At 50.1% G+C, this 23019-nt stretch overlaps 1 protein-coding gene and 1 long non-coding RNA gene across 5 annotated transcripts in view; one reads left to right on the top strand and one right to left on the bottom strand.

Moving 5' to 3' along the window:
• Nucleotides 1-23019, top strand: part of LOC141046695 (uncharacterized) — a 218457-nt gene that overhangs the window by 46958 nt on the left and 148480 nt on the right. The gene's annotated exons all lie outside the window — the stretch shown is intronic.
• SLC38A5 (solute carrier family 38 member 5) overlaps nt 1-23019 on the bottom strand; it is an 84500-nt gene that overhangs the window by 25590 nt on the left and 35891 nt on the right. For 2 of the 3 annotated variants that reach the window (XM_073541287.1, XM_073541288.1), the window contains exon 2: nt 1076-1156. The gene's annotated coding sequence lies outside the window, so the exon portion shown is untranslated. Of the gene's footprint in view, nt 1-1075; nt 1157-16993; nt 17142-23019 lie in introns of those variants that run through there. The other variant, XM_073541286.1, reaches the window with a different exon arrangement.

Here is a 23019-nt window from a genome sequence, read left to right as displayed (position 1 = left end):
ACTAAGATTCTGCAGTCAGTAGATAGACGTGCTCGGCTTGTGTTAAATGTTTCCTGCATAGCTAAAGTAGTGCTCCCGTTTAGATTAATGGGGTCCGACTTCCACCTATCTTGTGCACAGATGACAAATGCATCTTGCTGTAATTTTTCCTTTTGTTGTGCTCTTGTGCATCAAATGATCTCACATCTGCGTGCCCCTTACACCATACTAGCATTTCCTAATTTGCTATGTGATTAAATACGTTTTTTGTTCTCTGTTATCAGCCATTTCAGTTTAAGGCGAAGTTGACTAGTGTTCTTCTAAAGTAGTTATCAGCAAATATCTGCCCCATGATAACTACGTCACATATCTCTAATAAGCTCTGGTCATATCTACGGTATATATGTGACGGATGTTTGCACTGACTCTTATAATGATCCTGCACTTTTATAACCTCAGAATTTTAGGTTTAGTCGCCCCTTTAAGGCCAATATTCCAAAAGCAGGAAGCAAAATCTTCCATAGCCATAAATGTTTACATGAGATATAAGCAGTGGAGTGGGGGCGTCTTATGGACAGAGGGAGGGAGGAGAAGCCTTATGTCTTTTAATAGCCATTCCCGAGATGCCAGTGCCCAGCAATTTCAATGGAGGCCTTTATAAAACACTGTGGCTGCTTTTGCGAATATAGACCTTCTTGTGCATTCATGGAAAGTCCTTGAGTCGTCCTCTTCTTTGCAAAACTTTGATTCAGCAATGCCTTATATAAATGATGTTATCATCCAACCTTTCTCTGCCCTTAAACGGTAAACTGGCCCAGTTATAAGGTTTTTACAAAGTTAGCCTTCATCTATAGAGAAAAGTTTGCTGATTGCTACTGGTCCGTCCGCTGGGATCACCAGTGGTCCCGAGAATGAGTCTATGCAGAGCCATGACTGATTGGGGTAGATTTTTTGCACACACATCACCATAATATAGAAAACGCAGTTTTTGGCCGTGTGTTTCTTTTGTATTTATTTTTTATATTCAATTCGCATTACTCTCTAAATCTGTTGGATGAATTCTTCAGATTATATAATGATATAGTAGCGCATTTACCTGTAATGTATGGCCAGATCGTGATGGGCTGATGGTATGTTACAGTGATCTACAGCAAACAGTGACTCTTTCCATCCTACCCTGCAAGACACAAAATGTAAAGTCAGCACATCGTGTTCACTTGTGAAATCCTCCACATTAGCCATGAATGTCACACACATACAATACTGAGCATCACCCACAGAACCAGCGCAGGCCGCTCTGTCTCCATGCTATTAGGGGGCAGGCCGCTCTGTATCCCTGGTATTAGGGGGCAGGCCGCTCTGTATCCCTGGTATTAGGGGGCAGGCCGCTCTGTATCCCTGGTTTTAGGATGCAGACAGCTCTGTATGCCTGGTTTTAGGATGCAGGCCGCTCTGTATCCCTGGTATTAGGGGGCAGGCCGCTCTGTATCCCTGGTATTAGGGGGCAGGCCGCTCTGTATCCCTGGTATTAGGGGGCAGGTAGCTCTGTATCCCTGGTATAAGGGGGCAGGTAGCTCTGTATCCCTGGTTTTAGGATGCAGGCCGCTCTGTATCCCTGGTATTAGGGGGCAGGCCGCTCTGTATCCCTGGTATTAGGGGGCAGGTAGCTCTGTATCCCTGGTATTAGGGGGCAGGTAGCTCTGTATCCCTGGTATTAGGGGGCAGGTAGCTCTGTATCCCTGGTATTAGGGGGCAGGTAGCTCTGTATCCCTGGTTTTAGGATGCAGACAACTCTGTATCCCTGGTATTGGGGTGCAGGCCGCTCTGTCTCCCTGGTATTAGTGTTTAGGCCACTCTGTCTCCCTGGTATTAGGACGAAGGCCGCTCTGTATCCCTGGTATTAGGGGGCAGGTAGCTCTGTATCCCTGGTTTTAGGATGCAGGCAGCTCTGTATCCCTGGTATTAGGGGGCAGGCCGCTCTGTATCCCTGGTATTAGGGGGCAGGTAGCTCTGTATCCCTGGTTTTAGGATGCAGACAACTCTGTATCCCTGGTATTGGGGTGCAGGCCGCTCTGTCTCCCTGGTATTAGTGTTTAGGCCACTCTGTCTCCCTGGTATTAGGGCGCAGGCTGCTCTGTCTCCCTGGTATTAGGGGGCAGGTAACTCTGTATCCCTGGTTTTAGGATGCAGACAGCTCTGTATGCCTGGTATTAGGGGGCAGGCCGCTCTGTATCCCTGGTATTAGGGGGCAGGTAGCTCTGTATCCCTGGTTTTAGGATGCAGGCAGCTCTGTATCCCTGGTATTAGGGGGCAGGCAGCTCTGTATCCCTGGTATTAGGGGGCAGGCCGCTCTGTATCCCTGGTATTAGGGGGCAGGTAGCTCTGTATCCCTGGTATTAGGGGGCAGGTAGCTCTGTATCCCTGGTATTAGGGGGCAGGTAGCTCTATCCCTGGTATTAGGGGGCAGGCCGCTCTGTATCCCTGGTATTAGGGGGCAGGCCGCTCTGTATCCCTGGTATTAGGGGGAAGGTAGCTCTGTATCCCTGGTTTTAGGATGCAGACAGCTCTGTATGCCTGGTTTTAGTATGCAGGCCGCTCTGTATCCCTGGTATTAGGGGGCAGGCCGCTCTGTATCCCTGGTATTAGGGGGCAGGTAGCTCTGTATCCCTGGTATTAGGGGGCAGGTAGCTCTGTATCCCTGGTATTAGGGGGCAGGTAGCTCTGTATCCCTGGTATTAGGGGGCAGGTAGCTCTGTATCCCTGGTTTTAGGATGCAGACAACTCTGTATCCCTGGTATTGGGGTGCAGGCCGCTCTGTCTCCCTGGTATTAGTGTTTAGGCCACTCTGTCTCCCTGGTATTAGGGCGCAGGCTGCTCTGTCTTCCTGGTATTAGGGGGCAGGTAACTCTGTATCCCTGGTTTTAGGATGCAGACAGCTCTGTATGCCTGGTATTAGGGGGCAGGCCGCTCTGTATCCCTGGTATTAGGGGGCAGGTAGCTCTGTATCCCTGGTTTTAGGATGCAGGCAGCTCTGTATCCCTGGTATTAGGGGGCAGGCCGCTCTGTATCCCTGGTATTAGGGGGCAGGTAGCTCTGTATCCCTGGTATTAGGGGGCAGGTAGCTCTGTATCCCTGGTAATAGGGGGCAGGCCGCTCTGTATCCCTGGTATTAGGGGGCAGGTAGCTCTGTATCCCTGGTATTAGGGGGCAGGCCGCTCTGTATCCCTGGTATTAGGGGGCAGGTAGCTCTGTATCCCTGGTTTTAGGATGCAGGCAGCTCTGTATCCCTGATATTAGTGCCCAGGCCGCTCTGTATCCCTGGTATTAGGGGGCAGGCCGCTCTGTCTCACTGGTATTAGGGCGCAGGCTGCTCTGTCTCCCTGGTATTAGGGTGCAGGCCGCTCTGTCTCCCTGGTATTAGGGTGCAGGCCGCTCTGTCTCCCTGGTATTAGGGTGCAGGCCGCTCTGTCTCCCTGGTATTAGGGTGCAGGCCGCTATGTCTCCCTGGTATTAGGGTGCAGGCCGCTCTGTCTCCCTGGTATTAGGGGGCAGGTAGCTCTGTATCCCTGGTATTAGGGTGCAGGCCGCTATGTCTCCCTGGTATTAGGGTGCAGGCCGCTCTGTCTCCCTGGTATTAGGGTGCAGGCCGCTCTGTCTCCCTGGTATTAGTGTGCAGGCCGCTCTGTCTCCCTGGTATTAGGGGGCAGGCCGCGCTGTCTACCTGGTATTAGGGGGCTGGCCGCTCTGTATCCCTGGTATTATGGGGCAGGCCGCTCTGTCTCCCTGGTATTAGGGGGCAGGCCGCTCTGTCTCCCTGGTATTAGGGGGCAGGCCGCTCTGTCTCCCTGGTATAAGGGGGCAGGCCGCTCTGTCTCACTGGTATTAGGGGGCAGGCCGCTTTGTGTCCCTGGTATTAGGGGCAGGCCGCTCTGTCTCCCTGGTATAAGGGGGCAGGCCGCTCTGTCTCACTGGTATTAGGGGGAAGGTAGCTCTGTATCCCTGGTATTAGGGTGCAGGCCACTATGTCTCCCTGGTATTAGTGTTTAGGCCACTCTGTATCCCTGGTATTAGGGTGCAGGCCGCTCTGTCTCCCTGGTATTAGTGTTTAGGCCACTCTGTCTCCCTGTTATTAGGGGGCAGGTAGCTCTGTCTCCCTGGTATTAGGGGGCAGGCCGCTCTGTATCCCTGGTATTAGGGGGCAGGTAGCTCTGTCTCCCTGGTATAAGGGTGCAGGCCGCTCTGTCTCACTGGTATTAGGGGGAAGGTAGCTCTGTCTCCCTGGTATTAGGGCTCAGGCAGCTCTGTATCCCTGATATTAGGGTGCAGGCCGCTCTGTCTCACTGGTATTAGGGCGCAGGCCGCACTGTGTCCCTGGTATTAGGGTGCAGGCTGCTCTGTATCCCTAGTATTAGGACCCAGGCTGCTCTGTATCCCTGGTATTAGGATGCAGGCCGCTCTGTATTCCAGGTATTAGGGGGCAGGCAGCTCTGTATCCCTGGTATTAGGGTGCAGGCTGCTCTGTCTCCCTGGTATTAGGACGCAGGCTGCTTTGTATCCTTGGTATTAGGGGGCAGGCCGCTCTGTATCCCTGGTATCAGGGGGCAGGCTGCTCTGTATCCCTGGAATTAGGGGGCAGGTAGCTCTGTATCCCTGATATTAGTGCCCAGGCTGCTCTGTATCCCTGGAATTAGGGGGCAGGTAGCTCTGTATCCCTGGTTTTAGGATGCAGACAACTCTGTATCCCTGGTATTGGGGTGCAGGCCGCTCTGTCTCCGATATTAGTGTTTAGGCCGCTCTGTCTCCGATATTAGTGTTTAGGCCGCTCTGTCTCCCTGGTATTAGGGGGCAGGCCGCTCTGTATCCCTGGTATTAGGGGGCAGGTAGCTCTGTATCCCTGGTATTAGGGGGCAGGCCGCTCTGTATCCCTGGTATTAGGGGGCAGGCCGCTCTGTATCCCTGGTATTAGGGGGCAGGTAGCTCTGTATCCCTGGTTTTAGGATGCAGACAGTTCTGTATGCCTGGTTTTAGGATGCAGGCCGCTCTGTATCCCTGGTATTAGAGGGCAGGCCGCTCTGTATCCCTGGTATTAGGGGGCAGGCCGCTCTGTATCCCTGGTATTAGGGGGCAGGCCGCTCTGTATCCCTGGTATTAGGGGGCAGGCCGCTCTGTATCCCTGGTATTAGGGGGCAGGCCGCTTTGTATCCCTGGTATTAGGGGGCAGGCCGCTCTGTATCCCTGGTATTAGGGGGCAGGTAGCTCTGTATCCCTGGTTTTAGGATGCAGGCAGCTCTGTATCCCTGATATTAGTGCCCAGACCGCTCTGTATCCCTGGTATTAGGGGGCAGGTAGCTCTGTATCCCTGGTTTTAGGATGCAGACAGCTCTGTATGCCTGGTTTTAGGATGCAGGCCGCTCTGTATCCCTGGTATTAGGGGGCAGGCCGCTCTGTATCCCTGGTATTAGGGGGCAGGTAGCTCTGTATCCCTGGTATTAGGGGGCAGGTAGCTCTGTATCCCTGGTTTTAGGATGCAGACAACTCTGTATCCCTGGTATTGGGGTGCAGGCCGCTCTGTCTCCCTGGTATTAGTGTTTAGGCCACTCTGTCTCCCTGGTATTAGGACGAAGGCTGCCCTGTATCCCTGGTATTAGGGGGCAGGTAGCTCTGTATCCCTGGTATTAGGGGGCAGGTAGCTCTGTATCCCTGGTATTAGGGGGCAGGCCGCTCTGTCTCCCTGGTATTAGTGTTTAGGCCACTCTGTCTCCCTGGTATTAGGGCGCAGGCTGCTCTGTATCCCTGGTATTAGGGGGCAGGTAGCTCTGTATCCCTGGTTTTAGGATGCAGGCAGCTCTGTATCCCTGGTATTAGGGGGCAGGCCGCTCTGTATCCCTGGTATTAGGGGGCAGGTAGCTCTGTATCCCTGGTATTAGGGGGCAGGTAGCTCTGTATCCCTGGTATTAGGGGGCAGGCCGCTCTGTATCCCTGGTATTAGGGGGCAGGTAGCTCTGTATCCCTGGTATTAGGGGGCAGGCCGCTCTGTATCCCTGGTATTAGGGGGCAGGTAGCTCTGTATCCCTGGTTTTAGGATGCAGACAGCTCTGTATGCCTGGTTTTAGGATGCAGGCCACTCTGTATCCCTGGTATTAGGGGGCAGGCCGCTCTGTATCCCTGGTATTAGGGGGCAGGTAGCTCTGTATCCCTGGTTTTAGGATGCAGGCAGCTCTGTATCCCTGATATTAGTGCCCAGGCCGCTCTGTATCCCTGGTATTAGGGGGCAGGTAGCTCTGTATCCCTGATTTTAGGATGCAGACAGCTCTGTATGCCTGGTTTTAGGATGCAGGCCGCTCTGTATCCCTGGTATTAGTGCCCAGGCCGCTCTGTATCCCTGGTATTAGGGGGCAGGTAGCTCTGTATCCCTGGTTTTAGGATGCAGGCCGCTCTGTATCCCTGGTATTAGGGGGCAGGCCGCTCTGTATCCCTGGTATTAGGGGGCAGGCCGCTCTGTATCCCTGGTATTAGGGGGCAGGTAGCTCTGTATCCCTGGTATTAGGGGGCAGGTAGCTCTGTATCCCTGGTATTAGGGGGCAGGTAGCGCTGTATCCCTGGTATTAGGGGGCAGGTAGCTCTGTATCCCTGGTTTTAGGATGCAGACAACTCTGTATCCCTGGCATTGGGGTGCAGCCCGCTCTGTCTCCCTCGTATTAGTGTTTAGGCCACTCTGTCTCCCTGGTATTAGGACGAAGGCCGCTCTGTATCCCTGGTATTAGGGGGCAGGTAGCTCTGTATCCCTGGTTTTAGGATGCAGACAGCTCTGTATGCCTGGTATTAGGGGGCAGGCCGCTCTGTATCCCTGGTATTAGGGGGCAGGCCGCTCTGTATCCCTGGTATTAGGGGGCAGGTAGCTCTGTATCCCTGGTTTTAGGATGCAGGCAGCTCTGTATCCCTGATATTAGTGCCCAGGCCGCTCTGTATCCCTGGTATTAGGGGGCAGGCCGCTCTGTCTCACTGGTATTAGGGCGCAGGCTGCTCTGTCTCCCTGGTATTAGGGTGCAGGCCGCTCTGTCTCCCTGGTATTAGGGTGCAGGCCGCTATGTCTCCCTGGTATTAGGGTGCAGGCCGCTATGTCTCCCTGGTATTAGGGTGCAGGCCGCTCTGTCTCCCTGGTATTAGGGGGCAGGTAGCTCTGTATCCCTGGTATTAGGGTGCAGGCCGCTATGTCTCCCTGGTATTAGGGTGCAGGCCGCTCTGTCTCCCTGGTATTAGTGTTTAGGCTGCTCTGTCTCCCTGGTATTAGGGGGCAGGCCGCTCTGTCTCCCTGGTATTAGTGTTTAGGCCGCTCTGTCTCCCTGGTATTAGGGGGCTGGCCGCTCTGTATCCCTGGTATTAGGGGGCAGGCCGCTCTGTCTCCCTGGTATTAGGGGGCAGGCCGCTCTGTCTCCCTGGTATTAGGGGGCAGGCCGCTCTGTCTCCCTGGTATTAGGGGGCAGGCCGCTCTGTCTCCCTGGTATTAGGGGGCAGGCCGCTCTGTCTCCCTGGTATAAGGGGGCAGGCCGTTCTGTCTCACTGGTATTAGGGGGCAGGCCGCTTTGTGTCCCTGGTATTAGGGGGCAGGCCGCTCTGTCTCCCTGGTATAAGGGGGCAGGCCGCTCTGTCTCACTGGTATTAGGGGGAAGGTAGCTCTGTATCCCTGGTATTAGGGGGCAGGCCACTATGTCTCCCTGGTATTAGTGTTTAGGCCACTCTGTATCCCTGGTATTAGGGTGCAGGCCGCTCTGTCTCCCTGGTATTAGTGTTTAGGCCACTCTGTCTCCCTGTTATTAGGGGGCAGGTAGCTCTGTCTCCCTGGTATTAGGGGGCAGGTAGCTCTTTCTCCCTGGTATTAGGGGGCAGGCCGCTCTGTATCCCTGGTATTAGGGGGAAGGTAGCTCTGTCTCCCTGGTATTAGGGCTCAGGCAGCTCTGTATCCCTGATATTAGGGTGCAGGCCGCTCTGTCTCACTGGTATTAGGGCGCAGGCCGCACTGTGTCCCTGGTATTAGGGTGCAGGCTGCTCTGTATCCCTAGTATTAGGACCCAGGCTGCTCTGTATCCCTGGTATTAGGATGCAGGCCGCTCTGTATTCCAGGTATTAGGGGGCAGGCAGCTCTGTATCCCTGGTATTAGGGTGCAGGCTGCTCTGTCTCCCTGGTATTAGGACGCAGGCCGCTTTGTATCCCTGGTATTAGGGGGCAGGCCGCTCTGTCTCCCTGGTATTAGGGGGCAGGCCGCTCTGTATCCCTGGTATCAGGGGGCAGGTAGCTCTGTATCCCTGATATTAGTGCCCAGGCTGCTCTGTATCCCTGGAATTAGGGGGCAGGTAGCTCTGTATCCCTGGTTTTAGGATGCAGACAACTCTGTATCCCTGGTATTGGGGTGCAGGCCGCTCTGTCTCCGATATTAGTGTTTAGGCCGCTCTGTCTCCCTGGTATTAGGGGGCAGGCCGCTCTGTATCCCTGGTATTAGGGGGCAGGCCGCTCTGTCTCTCTGGTATTAGGGGGGAGGCCGCTCTGTCTCCCTGGTATTAGTGTTTAGGCCGCTCTGTCTCCCTGGTATTAGTGGGCAGGCCGCTCTGTCTCCCTGGTATTAGTGGGCAGGCCGCTCTGTCTCCCTGGTATTAGGGGGCTGGCCGCTCTGTATCCCTGGTATTAGGGGGCAGGCCGCTCTGTCTCCCTGGTATTAGGGGGCAGGCCGCTCTGTCTCCCTGGTATTAGGGGGCAGGCCGCTCTGTCTCCCTGGTATAAGGGGGCAGGCCGCTCTGTCTCCCTGGTATTAGGGGGCAGGCCGCTCTGTCTCCCTGGTATTAGGGGGCAGGCCGCTCTGTCTCCCTGGTATAAGGGGGCAGGCCGCTCTGTCTCACTGGTATTAGGGGGAAGGTAGCTCTGTATCCCTGGTATTAGGGTGCAGGCCACTATGTCTCCCTGGTATTAGTGTTTAGGCCGCTCTGTCTCCCTGGTATTAGTGTTTAGGCCACTCTGTCTCCCTGTTATTAGGGGGCAGGTAGCTCTGTCTCCCTGGTATTAGGGGGCAGGCCGCTCTGTATCCCTGGTATTAGGGGGCAGGTAGCTCTGTCTCCCTGGTATAAGGGGGCAGGTAGCTCTGTATCCCTGGTTTTAGGATGCAGGCAGCTCTGTATCCCTGATATTAGTGCCCAGGCCGCTCTGTCTCCCTGGTATTAGGGGGCAGGCCGCTCTGTCTCCCTGGTATTAGTGTTTAGGCCGCTCTGTCTCCCTGGTATTAGGGGGCTGGCCGCTCTGTATCCCTGGTATTAGGGGGCAGGCCGCTCTGTCTCCCTGGTATTAGGGGGCAGGCCGCTCTGTCTCCCTGGTATTAGGGGGCAGGCCGCTCTGTCTCCCTGGTATAAGGGGGCAGGCCGCTCTGTCTCACTGGTATTAGGGGGCAGGCCGCTTTGTGTCCCTGGTATTAGGGGGCAGGCCGCTCTGTCTCCCTGGTATAAGGGGGCAGGCCGCTCTGTCTCACTGGTATTAGGGGGAAGGTAGCTCTGTATCCCTTGTATTAGGGTGCAGGCCACTATGTCTCCCTGGTATTAGTGTTTAGGCCACTCTGTATCCCTGGTATTAGGGTGCAGGCCGCTCTGTCTCCCTGGTATTAGTGTTTAGGCCACTCTGTCTCCCTGTTATTAGGGGGAAGGTAGCTCTGTCTCCCTGGTATTAGGGGGCAGGCCGCTCTGTCTCCCTGGTATAAGGGTGCAGGCCGCTCTGTCTCCCTGGTATTAGGGGGCAGGTAGCTCTGTCTCCCTGGTATAAGGGTGCAGGCCGCTCTGTCTCACTGGTATTAGGGGGAAGGTAGCTCTGTCTCCCTGGTATTAGGGCTCAGGCAGCTCTGTATCCCTGATATTAGGGTGCAGGCCGCTCTGTCTCACTGGTATTAGGGCGCAGGCCGCACTGTGTCCCTGGTATTAGGGTGCAGGCTGCTCTGTATCCCTAGTATTAGGACCCAGGCTGCTCTGTATCCCTGGTATTAGGATGCAGGCCGCTCTGTATTCCAGGTATTAGGGGGCAGGCAGCTCTGTATCCCTGGTATTAGGGTGCAGGCTGCTTTGTATCCTTGGTATTAGGGGGCAGGCCGCTCTGTCTCCCTGGTATTAGGGGGCAGGCCGCTCTGTATCCCTGGTATCAGAGGGCAGGTAGCTCTGTATCCCTGATATTAGTGCCCAGGCTGCTCTGTATCCCTGGAATTAGGGGGCAGGTAGCTCTGTATCCCTGGTTTTAGGATGCAGACAACTCTGTATCCCTGGTATTGGGGTGCAGGCCGCTCTGTCTCCGATATTCGTGTTTAGGCCGCTCTGTCTCCGATATTAGTGTTTAGGCCGCTCTGTCTCCGATATTAGTGTTTAGGCCGCTCTGTCTCCCTGGTATTAGGGGGCAGGCCGCTCTGTATCCCTGGTATTAGGGGGCAGGCCGCTCTGTCTCTCTGGTATTAGGGGGGAGGCCGCTCTGTCTCCCTGGTATTAGGGGGGAGGCCGCTCTGTCTCCCTGGTATAAGGGGGCAGGCCGCTCTGTCTCCCTGGTATAAGGGGGAAGGTAGCTCTGTATCCCTGGTATTAGGGTGCAGGCCACTATGTCTCCCTGGTATTAGTGTTTAGGCCACTCTGTATCCCTGGTATTAGGGTGCAGGCCGCTCTGTCTCCCTGGTATTAGTGTTTAGGCCACTCTGTCTCCCTGGTATTAGGGGGCAGGTAGCTCTCTCTCCCTGGTATTAGGGGGCAGGCCGCTCTGTATCCCTGGTATTAGGGGGCAGGTAGCTCTGTCTCCCTGGTATAAGGGTGCAGGCCGCTCTGTCTCACTGGTATTAAGGGGAAGGTAGCTCTGTCTCCCTGGTATTAGGGCTCAGGCAGCTCTGTATCCCTGATATTAGGGTGCAGGCCGCTCTGTCTCACTGGTATTAGGGCGCAGGCCGCTCTGTCTCCCTGGTATTATGGCGCAGGCCGCACTGTGTCCCTGGTATTAGGGTGCAGGCTGCTCTGTATCCCTAGTATTAGGACCCAGGCTGCTCTGTATCCCTGGTATTAGGATGCAGGCCGCTCTGTATTCCAGTTATTAGGGGGCAGGCAGCTCTGTATCTCTGGTATTAGGGTGCAGGCCGCTCTGTCTCCCTGGTATTAGTGTTTAGGCCGCTCTGTCTCCCTGGTATTAGGGGGCAGGCCGCTCTGTCTCCCTGGTATTAGGGGGCAGGCCGCTCTGTCTCCCTGGTATTAGGGGGCAGGCCGCTCTGTCTCCCTGGTATTAGGGGGCAGGCCGCTCTGTCTCCCTGGTATTAGGGGGCAGGCCGCTCTGTCTCCCTGGTATAAGGGGGCAGGCCGCTCTGTCTCACTGGTATTAGGGGGAAGGTAGCTCTGTATCCCTGGTATTAGGGTGCAGGCCGCTCTGTCTCCCTGGTATTAGGGGGCAGGCCGCTCTGTATCCCTGGTATTAGGGTGCAGGCCGCTCTGTCTCCCTGGTATTAGGGTGCAGGCCGCCCTGTCTCCCTGGTATTAGGGTGCAGGCCGCCCTGTCTCCCTGGTATTAGGGTGCAGGCTGCTCTGTCTCCCTGGTATTAGGGTGCAGGCTGCTCTGTCTCCCTGGTATTAGGGTGCAGGCCGCTATGTCTCCCTGGTATTAGGGTGCAGGCCGCTATGTCTCCCTGGTATTAGGGTGCAGGCCGCTCTGTCTCCCTGGTATTAGTGTTTAGGCCGCTCTGTTTCCCTGATATTAGGGGGCAGGCCGCTATGTCTCCCTGGTATTAGGGCGCAGGCCGCTCTGTCTCCCTGGTATTAGGGCGCAGGCCGCTCTGTCTCCCTGGAATTAGGGCTCAGGCCGCACTGTGTCCCTGGTATTAGGGTGCAGGCTGCTCTGTATCCCTAGTATTAGGACCCAGGCTGCTCTGTATCCCTGGTATTAGGATGCAGGCCGCTCTGTATTCCAGGTATTAGGGGGCAGGCAGCTCTGTATCCCTGGTATTAGGGTGCAGGCCGCTCTGTCTCCCTGGTATTAGGGGGCAGGCCGCTCTGTATCCCTGGTATCAGGGGGCAGGTAGCTCTGTATCCCTGATATTAGTGCCCAGGCCGCTCTGTATCCCTGGAATTAGGGGGCAGGTAGCTCTGTATCCCTGGTTTTAGCATGCAGACAACTCTGTATCCCTGGTATTGGGGTGCAGGCCGCTCTGTCTCCGATATTAGTGTTTAGGCCGCTCTGTCTCCGATATTAGTGTTTAGGCCGCTCTGTCTCCCTGGTATTAGGGGGCAGGCCGCTCTGTATCCCTGGTATTAGGGCTCAGGCAGGTCTGTCTCCCTGGTATTAGGGCTCAGGCAGCTCTGTATCCCTGATATTAGGGGGCAGGCCGCTCTGTCTCCCTGGTATTAGGGTGCAGGCCGCTCTGTCTCCCTGGTATTAGGGGGCAGGTAGCTCTGTATCCCTGGTATTAGGGTGCAGGCTGCTATGTCTCCCTGGTATTAGGGTGCAGGCCGCTCTGTCTCCCTGGTATTAGGAGGCAGGCCGCTCTGTATCCCTGGTATTAGGGTGCAGGCCGCTATGTCTCCCTGGTATTAGGGTGCAGGCCGCTCTGTCTCCCTGGTATTAGTGTTTAGGCCGCTCTGTTTCCCTGATATTAGGGGGCAGGCCGCTCTGTATCCCTGGTATTAGGACGTAGGCCGCTCCGTCTCCCTGGTTTTAGTACGCAGGCCGCTCTGTCTCCCTGGTATTAGGGCTCAGGCAGGTCTATCTCCCTGGTATTAGGGCTCAGGCAGCTCTGTATCCCTGGTATTAGGGGGCAGGCTGCTCTGTCTCCCTGGTTTTAGGACGCAGGCCGCTCTGTCTCCCTGGTATTAGGGCTCAGGCAGGTCTGTCTCCCTGGTATTAGGGGGCAGGCCGCTCTGTCTCCCTGGTATTAGGACGCAGGCTGCTCTGTCTCCCTGGTATTAGGACGCAGGCCGCTCTGTCTCCCTGGTATTAGGGTGCAGGCCGCTATGTCTCCCTGGTATTAGGGTGCAGGCCGCTGTCTCCCTGGTATTAAGGGGCAGGTAGCTCTGTATCCCTGGTATTAGGGTGCAGGCCGCTATATCTCCCTGGTATTAGGGTGCAGGCCGCTCTGTCTCCCTGGTATTAGTGTTTAGGCCGCTCTGTCTCCCTGGTATTAGGGGGCAGGCCGCTCTGTATCCCTGGTATTAGGGTGCAGGCCGCTCTGTCTCCCTGGTATTAGGGGGCAGGCCGCTCTGTCTCCCTGGTATTAGGGGGCAGGCCGCTCTGTCTCCCTGGTATTAGGGGGCAGGCCGCTCTGTCTCCCTGGTATTAGGGGGCAGGCCGCTCTGTCTCCCTGGTATTAGGGGGCAGGCCGCTCTGTCTCCCTGGTATTAGGGGGCAGGCCGCTCTGTCTCCCTGGTATTAGGGGGCAGGCCGCTCTGTCTCCCTGGTATTAGGGGGCAGGCCGCTCTGTCTCCCTGGTATTAGGGGGCAGGCCGCTCTGTCTCCCTGGTATTAGGGGGCAGGCCGCTCTGTCTCCCTGGTATTAGGGGGCAGGCCGCTCTGTCTCCCTGGTATTGGGGGGCAGGCTGCTCTGTATCCCTGGTATTAGGGGGCAGGTAGCTCTGTCTCCCTGGTATTAGGGGGCAGGCCGCTCTGTATCCCTTGGTATTAGGGGGCAGGTAGCTCTGTCTCCCTGGTATTAGGGTGCAGGCCACTATGTATCCCTGGTATTGGGGTGCAGGCCGCTCTGTCTCCCTGGTATTAGTGTTTAGGCCGCTCTGTCTCCCTGGTATTAGGGGGCAGGCCGCTCTGTATCCCTTGGTATTAGGGGGCAGTTAGCTCTGTCTCCCTGGTATTAGGGTGCAGGCCACTATGTATCCCTGGTATTGGGGTGCAGGCCGCTCTGTCTCCCTGGTATTAGTGTTTAGGCCGCTCTGTCTCCCTGGTATTAGGGGGCAGGCCGCTCTGTCTCCCTGGTTTTAGGACGCAGGCCGCTCTGTGTTTCTGTTTTAGGACGCAGGTTGCTCTGTATCCCTGTTCTTAGGGCTTATTCACACACTGCGTTTTTGTCACGTTATTGCCCACTGATTTTTCAAGTCAAGGGTAAAAAATACTGCACTTTACAGTACCAGCAAAGCGAAGGAGATTTCTGCAATCTCACACACATATGCTACTTGTCTTTGCTGACTTGAACCCTCAGGGTGTATGCACATGTAAGCGTTTTTTTCCGTGTTTTTTAAGCATTTTTACCGGCAAAAACGCTTAAAATAACGATTACAAGAAGCATCCCATTCATTTTAATGAGTTCTGCACTTTTTGTGCATATTGATGTGTTTTTTTCTGCAAAAAAAAAGCATCGCGGTAAAAAACGCAGCATGCTCATTAATTTTGCGGAAAAATCCGCATTTCTAACTATATTCTATGAGGCTGGGGATGCTCCGGAAAAAAAGCATAAAAAACGTGGGGGAAAAAGCGCGTGTTTCCTGGGAAGGAGTCTGGTTTTTAGTCAGGAATTTTCTGCATATGTGGGTACATTAGCCTTAATGTGTTTTTTCAAATCTGCAGTGTGTCAAGTCTTCATTATGGACACACAAAAAAGTAAAAAAAATAAATAAAAAAAATGCATGTATTTTGCATAGCAGTTTTTCTGCCAGCATTCGGGTATTTGGAGGAAAAGTCTGTTGCAATTATTCGTGTGCACATAGCACATATTGGTTACAAAACTGATCTACTAAATATCTAAGGGCATGTGCACACGCTGCGGATTCTGCTGCGGATCCACAGCGGATTTGGCCCTGCGGATGCGCAGCAGTTGCGTTATACAGTACCTTTATTTTCTATGCAAAACGAAAACCGCAGTGCAGACGGTGCGGATTTTTCCGCGCAGATTTGCTGCGGTTTCAAATCCGCAGAAAGAATTGACATGTCAATTCTTTCTGCGGATTCCGCTGCGGTTTGCCATCTGCTTCATTGTAGAGATGATAAACCGCAGGCTAATCCGCAGGTAAACCGCCGCATCGAAAAATCTGCAGAGCATTCCGCAGCGTGTGCACACACCCTAACTGTGAAGAAACTGACAGCAGAACCTTACAGATAGTTACAGCTGCTGACACTGCGATTGGACGGTGCCCCGGCGAATGCTGCCTTTGTTGTTAGTAGAGTTGAGCGACTTTGGTCGGATCGGGTTTCGTGAAACCCGAATGAAACAAAATAAGTTTCAGATGAAACTCGTCCGACTAGAGCAAAAAAAGTCGGCGTTTCGTCCGACTTTTATTTCCCATTGACTTGCATTGGGGTCGGGTTTCGGACGAAACTCCGACTTTGTTTTGCTCTAGTCGGACGAGTTTCATCTGAAACTTATTTTGTTTCATTCGGGTTTCACGAAACCCGATCCGACCAAAGTCGCTCAACTCTAGTTGTTAGTATGTGGAGTGTAGATTCTTGTTGTAAATTCAAATTTGGGAGGTTTGAAGGATTAACTTGTAGGAAACTGGACCTTGAAACAAAGAAATAAAGTACTACCAATTCACATAAGTCTGACCACTGAATTATCGTATGTTCTACTGTTCACATCCCATTGATTTGTTCGAATTCTGTCATTCTTAATTGCTCCGTTGGTGGCGCTGCAGGGAAACTGAATACTTGCTGCAGCTGATCAATAAGATCCCAGCAGATTATTTTCGAGAAACCCCTGTAAGAAAGCGTAGAGACTCTCACCTTTTACATACTGTACTGGATTATTTTTTTCTATGTAGTTCTGATGCAAATCTTTGTGACTTTAGTACCTGCAACGTGGCAATATATCCGCATAGTTATGACTACTGCTCTCATTATGTACATGTATTCCTTCCTCTGTACAACGTTGTGCCATATGTTTGCAATATTTATACAGACTGTCATTCTAGATATTCATGACTATTTCTCTTCCAAGTCCTTAATGCAAAAATTAACTTAATAAAGTTTTTAAAAGTTTACAGTAGACGGGAAATGAAGCCTTTTGTCGCACATGTAACCGTGTAACGAATATGAGCTATTTCCAGCCACTTTTTGGAGGGGGCTCTTTGTTCTGCTTGTTAGGACGTAGCCTTATGTTCATTTCTTGGTGTGCTGCGGGGTAAGGAAGCAGCGGACGCCATGAGACACCGTGAGATACAACTGAAAACCTGTAATCCTGACCTACGAGAGCGGAAGGTTCACACTGTTTGTTCTCTATTTACTCCATTTCCTTATTTTTCATATGGCCACATTTTCATGCTGAGAAAGCAACCAAAGAAAAACCTGCCATAGCTGAGGAAAGGGGTGGTGGTGAAGGGGGACTCTGGTGATGTAGTGAGGGGAAGGGGGAGACAAGCAATTGCCGCCAGATGTGAAGCATTTCTACCCAAAACTCAACTTTATCTAGTTTTTTTGCACATTGCTACATAATTAAGATGTCCAGGACGCTTCCAGCTGCTGGGGAGGTGATTTTGTCATTCAGCAGAACTCGCATTACAACGCGTTCTCTGTGCTTTTACATAGGGCTGACTTGACAGATTACGACTTTATATTATTTCTAGGAGCTATCCCAAAGCACAAAGCTGTTTTGCTGTGGTCTCTGGGTGTCATGGGCCTGTCCTTATAAGTGTTATAGCTCTATTCCGAGTTCTTAAGGGGAATCATGAAAAGAATGGAATGAAAGTGAGTAAAGGCAAGAAATGTTTCCTCTTGGACACATGTTCTTCTTATCTGCCACGAATTGTATATGGTGCCTTACTTTTTTTTTATTTCTGCACACCACCCTCCAGGAATACATCCCAAGTAGGGACCCCAGTTCCCTTTTAGAGCCCCCCACCCCTTCCTCCATGACTAATGGGAGGGGCCCTTGCACTTGAAGTTGGCTGGCTACTTGAAGGATTAGATCATGTGTCGTCTGATGCAAGAGAAGCATGGAATTGCATCAAGGCTGCTGTGCAAGTCCTTGATTCTGGGCTTAAATTCCCCCTACTCCACCTCAGTCACACCCCACCTTAACCCAGCACTCACCCAACACATCTCAGGGAAGGGGTGCTCCACTCTTTGGGGGATTTTTACTTGCAGCTGGAAATCACAGGACGGAGGAGGAATACTGTCACCCTGGACAAATACACACACAGGCAGAAAGGCCCACCCTGGCCAACCCCAATCTAGTGACACATACTAGACGTCCCTCCCCTTGCAGCTACTGAGACTGAGTAGTTCATTAGTTCCATGGGTGGTGGAGTCCTAAGAAGAGAGGCCACACTGTTCTATGAGAACTGCGCTTAGTCCACTCACAGCCAGTATCCCAGCAATTTTATGAAGACATCCACTCATACCCTTAAAGAAAAAAAGTCTTAATGCAGGCGGTTAACCCTAAACACCACTTAGCCTAATTAATCCTGAAACACAACAGATTTGTAATTGACTTGTTGCTACTTTATTAGCGCAAATGCAAGAGTCAACAATGCCTCTCATTGTGACCGTCACAGTAAAAAGCTCAGCTACATTTTTAAAACAGTATGTGCACATGGAACTTAAATGCTGTGAAAATAAAACGGCATAAAATCCACAACGGCAAAATTTGTTTGCAGAAATACTACATCTTCGTCGCACATTTCATCCTTTGTGTTAAAAAAAAGAGTGAAAATTAGTAACATAAAGTGACATAATCCTCAGCGCCGAGTATTTACGATGCAGATTTTCTCCAGTGTGTGTGTGTGTGTGGATTTCATATTTCTGCAGGGATTTTGCTGCTACTGTAATTCACAGCTGATTTTCCACCACTGTGCATATACATTAAGGCCTCGATTCATCAGTTTCCACGTGAAAGAAAACTGTTTAAAAGGTTGTGAAAATAACTGTGCAACTCGCAGTCAAGAAACTTGGTGCCTAAAGCGAATGTAGCCATTTTTTATCAGTTTTTTTACTGCATGAAAATAAAAAAACAGACTAATGATTACCTATAAAATAGGTGCCTTTTTTCTGCAACTTTTATTTCAATTATGAAAGCTGCAGAAAAAAATTAAAATTGACATGCTGTGTTTAAAAAAAACAGTAAAAAACTCACCACAAAATGACCGTGTGAGATTTTGGAAATCGCATTCATTTTCCTATTCGTGTAGAATGATGTGCTTTATTTTCATGCGAGAAAACACATCAATGACCCTACATGTGAACAAGCCCTTAAGGTATTTACATTTAATTCATAATGTATTATCCTGCCAAAAATATAACCTTTATTCTTCTATCACACCTACAGTGAGTTGTTTGTTTTTCGAATGAACGTCTGTGGTAGAACTACGTAAAAAAAAATAAATTTTGTGCATATTGCAATTAGAAAAAAAAAAGCCACTGACCCAAATCAAAAACCACTGAGGCATCACAAAGAAAACCACATTGTAGTGTGTTTACTGTTTTCTCTATAGACTTACATGTAACATCTGGCTACATCATATTTAGACAAAAAAAAACAGCATGAAAGACACACAAACCATAAAAATGATGCATTATTTCTGAAAAACTGTGTGTATCCACTGTAAAGGAAAATTTGACATAAATACAATTACAGTATACATCATTGAAATAAAAAGAAATACATTATCCATTGATAAATAAGATGGTTGGTTTACCATGTTGTGGTGTATTGCAGAGATATGACAGAAGGGACACATATCTAGTGACTGATGGTGTCCCGGTCCTTGCATGTGAAGTCACTCTCTATTTCAGTCACCCCCACAGTCCAGCCTCTCAGGCTTGTCAAGTCAGAATGCCATAGAAGTCTATAGTGGGGAAAATCCTTTACTGGTTATGTCTCTTTAAGAGGTTTTCTGTGCACATGTGATCTCATAAAACACCCAGGACCGGACTCCCATGAGGGATCGGAAATAAACGGAAAATCTGCAGATGGTTCGTGTGTGAGCTATTCTTGGAGCATCAAACCCTTTCACACAGTATCTCCAGCCATGTCCTCAGTTTCCAGAGACGTTCAAGAGCTTTTTTTTTTTTTTAAGTCTGGTTACAATATTTATTCACTATTGTTCTGCTTTTCAGTATTTTGGCAATTTTTGTAACAAGAGACGTAATTGGATCACCAATAACGAATACCTGCGCTGTGGACACATGACAACACTTCCTGTGCTTTCTCTGGTGATTCATTATTTTCATGAGGGACTGTCACAATCTAAATCCTTATCCTCAGCTATCTTGAATACTGGTACATATGTACCACAACGGTGGCTGCCATAGAACCATAACATCACACAGAACAGGAAGTTTTATCATGGGGATATAGCTCTCACTTTTTTTTTTTTTTTAAACTGCTGTCTTCTTTTTGCCACAGCAGAAAGATAACACATAAGCAACAAAAGGGGCTTGACCAAACCAGACGTTCCCTTGTAAGGGGTTTTTTTTCTAACTACCATATGTAAGTATGATTTCAGCACAGTCTTCACCGTGTTTATGGTTTGTTCCCTGGCAGATGCCTGTTGTCTCTGCCTCCATGATGGCCGGTGTCATGGGTGGTGTCTACATGGTGGCATTCGCCAGCTCTTCCGACTAAGTCAGATATAAGAGCTGAGAAGAGAGAGAATTGCACAGCCAGCAGATACAGCCACAATGCCGATAACATTAGGGGTTATTTTTGGTAATGCTTTATCATATTTAATCAAAAAGGCCAAATCTGCTGACAGGTTCCCTTTAAATTTAATTCTGACATCACTAAGGGAAGCTTACTCCCAATTATCTGAATACTGAACTATATACACTATGCAGTGAGCTCCCCCTAGTGGTGTCTACAGACAGAATCATATCATGTATCTCTGTATACAGGGATCTCCCACTAGTGGTGGCTGCTAACCGAATCTTATAATGTATCTCTGTATCCAGGGAGCTCTCCCTAGTGGTGGGACCCCGCTTCACCGCAGCCACCACCCCCGGTAAGCACTAAGACGCATGGATTATAAGAAGCACTACCATTTTATTAAAAAAAAGTTTTCTTCCTATTTTTCGCCTCAAATTTTGGGGTGCGTCTTATAATTCGAAAAATACGGTATAGTAAATGAAAAGAGAGAAGCATATCTAAAGAAGACTATAGTGCTGTTTGCAAGAAATGCAGGGTTACAGTTAGAATAGTTAAAACCAGTAATGAAATAAGGCTTGCAAGGGAGACAAAAAGCAGTAAAAGAAGATTTTGGGGATATGTCAAAAGCAAAAGGAAACTCAAAGTTGATATAGGATATTTACGGGATGAAAAGGGTGAATTGGTCAAAAATTATGTTGAGAAGGCCGAACTTTTAAATTCCTATTTTGCATTTGTATTCTCTAAGAAATAAATTGTGACATCAACTGATCTTTATGGTACTATCGAAGGAACAAAAGAATCCACACTATCCATAAATAGAGAGATGGTGAGGGGACACTTGGCTAACTTAAATTAATTTCAAAAGAGATAGCAGAGAAAATTGCAGAACCACTAGCCAGAATCTTTGAAAAATTCTGGAGAACAAGAGAAGTCCCAGAAGATTGAGGAAGGGCAGTATACAGGAAAGAAAGAAGACGGAGCCAGGAATTTACTGGCCAGTGATCATTAATTATATCAGGAAAGATATTTGAACAAATTATTAAACAGCAAATATGTAAGTACTTGGGTAAGAATACAGTAATTAACCAGAGCCAGCATGGGTTTGTAGCAAACAAGTCACGCCAGACTAATCTAATTTCCTTCTATGATGGAATCACTGGGTGGATCAGGAAAATGTGGTAGATATAGTATATCTCGACTTTAGCAAAGCATTTGATAAAGTATCTCATACTATATTGAAAAAATGACCAAGTATGGGATTGACAAGGTTACAGTTAGGTGGATTCATAACTGGATCAGTGATCATACTAAAAGAGTGGTAATAAATGGTTGCACATCCAATTGGAAGTGTGTGTCAAGTGGGGTATAACAAGGCTCTGTTCTGGCCCCAGTGTTGTTCAACACTTTTAAAAATGATCTAAATAAGGGAACTGAAGGTAAAATAATCAAATTTGCAGACGATGCAAAGCTAGGAGGGATAGCAAACACTAGAGAAGACAGAGAAAGGATTCAGAAGGAACTAGATAAGCTTGGACAATGGGCAGCGACAAATAAAATGGTATTTAACAGGGAGAAATGCAAGAGTCTTAATCTGGGCAAGAAAAACAAAAATTACATCTACAGAATGGAAGAAATAGACCTAAGGAACAGCACGTGTGAAAAAGACTTGGGTATACTAATACAGTTAGGTCCATATATATTTGGACAGAGACAACATTTTTCTAATTTTGGGTGGCACATTTTAAGGAGCTGAAACTCCTAAACCCTTCATAAAATTTTAATGTGGATACCCTCAAATGAAAGCTGAAAGTCTGAACTTCAACTGCATCTGAATTATTTTGTTTAAAATTCATTGTGGTAATGTCTAGAACCAAAATTAGAAAAATGTTGTCTCTGTCCAAATATATATGGACCTAAAGGCCCCATCACACTAAGCGACTTACCAGCGATCCCGACACCGATATCAAGGTGTCAGGATCGCTAGTAAGTCGCTATGTGATCGCTGGTGAGCTGTCACACAGACAGCTTCACCAGCGATCAGCACAGCGATGCCGAGCACACGGCATCGCTTGCCATCGCTGTAAAAAATAGAATCAAAATAAAAAATATAGTTATTCTCACCTTCCGACGTCCCGTCCAGCCATCCTGCCGCTCTCCACGCTCCGGCCCCAGTGATCCTTTGCGAGAATGACTGCGAGATGTCACGGTCTCGTGGGATAACAAAGTCTCGCGGTCATTCGTGCAAAGGATCACTGGGACCGGAGCGTGGAGAGAGGCAGGATGGCTGAACCGGACGCCGAAAGGTGAGAATAACTATATTTTTTATTTTTTTTATTATTTTTTACAGCTGATCGCTGGTCTCCCGCCTGTCACACACAGCGATGCGTGCTGGCCAGCGGGAGACCAGCGACCAAAGAAATGTCCAGAGGTTTCTTCCAGCGATCAGCGATACCGGCAGGGGGGCTGATCGCTGTCTCACACAGCGATCTCGCTGGTGAGATCGCTGTTACGTCACAAAAGTTGTGACTCAGCAGCGATCTCGCTACCGAGATTGCTTAGTGAGACTGGGCCTTAATTGTAGATCACAGACTATGAGTCAACAATATGAGTCAACAATGTGATGCAGCAGCAAAAAAGGCAAACACAGGTCTAGGATCTATTAAGCGAAGCACAGAGTCTAGATCACAAGAAGTAATCATCCTCCTCTACTCCTCCTTGGTCAGGCCTCATCTGGAATATTGTGTCTAGATCTGGGCACCACATTTTAAAAAACACATTCAAAGCAGGATTCGCTAAATCATCCCAGTCAGATGTCTGTCCAGCCTCTGTTTGAAGACTTCCATTGAAGGAGAATTCACCACTTCTCTATAGATAAATTAATTACTACTGCCCTTAAGGGGGTTTTACACATAGCGATTTGAGACGTTATAGCGATATCGCTGTGTGTGATACTTACCTCCGACCGGCTCCCCGCTGTCCATCGCTGATTGCGCGAGATCGGGCGGCTCCATTTCTCGTTGTCAGCTTCCTGCTGTGACGACGAGCGACGCGTGGAGGTGGGCGGGAGGATGTCAGGATCACTATGTGTGAAAGGTGAGTATCGTGCGCTGCGTCGCTGCTGCATCGCTGTGAGATCTTCCTGTGTGAAAGCTCACTAGCGATCATTTAGCGATGCACCAGCGATCCTGACTGGGTCGGATCGCTGGTCGGATCGCTGGTGCATCGCTAAATGTAAAAGGGCCTTTAGAGTCACTGGTATCTATTGTCTTGCTCAAATGGATTTGAAGAGGAAAAAAAAAATCAAAGTCCAGAGCACAATAAAAGAACCAGGTTTGGGCAGAGAACAACAATAAGTAACACTAAAAAAGTCATATATATCCCTTTGGATGCTAATACCAATTGTAGTGCAAGAAACCAAGATAACCCCTACTGCTTTACAAGGTAAACAGCCACAGAGGGGGAGGGCGGGCTC

This window comes from Dendrobates tinctorius, unplaced genomic scaffold (genome assembly GCF_039654945.1).
Source record: "Dendrobates tinctorius isolate UK_male_01 unplaced genomic scaffold, ASM3965494v1 ptg000120l, whole genome shotgun sequence".
Classification (NCBI taxonomy): domain Eukaryota; kingdom Metazoa; phylum Chordata; class Amphibia; order Anura; family Dendrobatidae; genus Dendrobates; species Dendrobates tinctorius.
The sequence above is the reverse complement of the archived record's forward strand: the minus strand, read 5'-3'. Positions and strand labels throughout refer to the sequence as shown.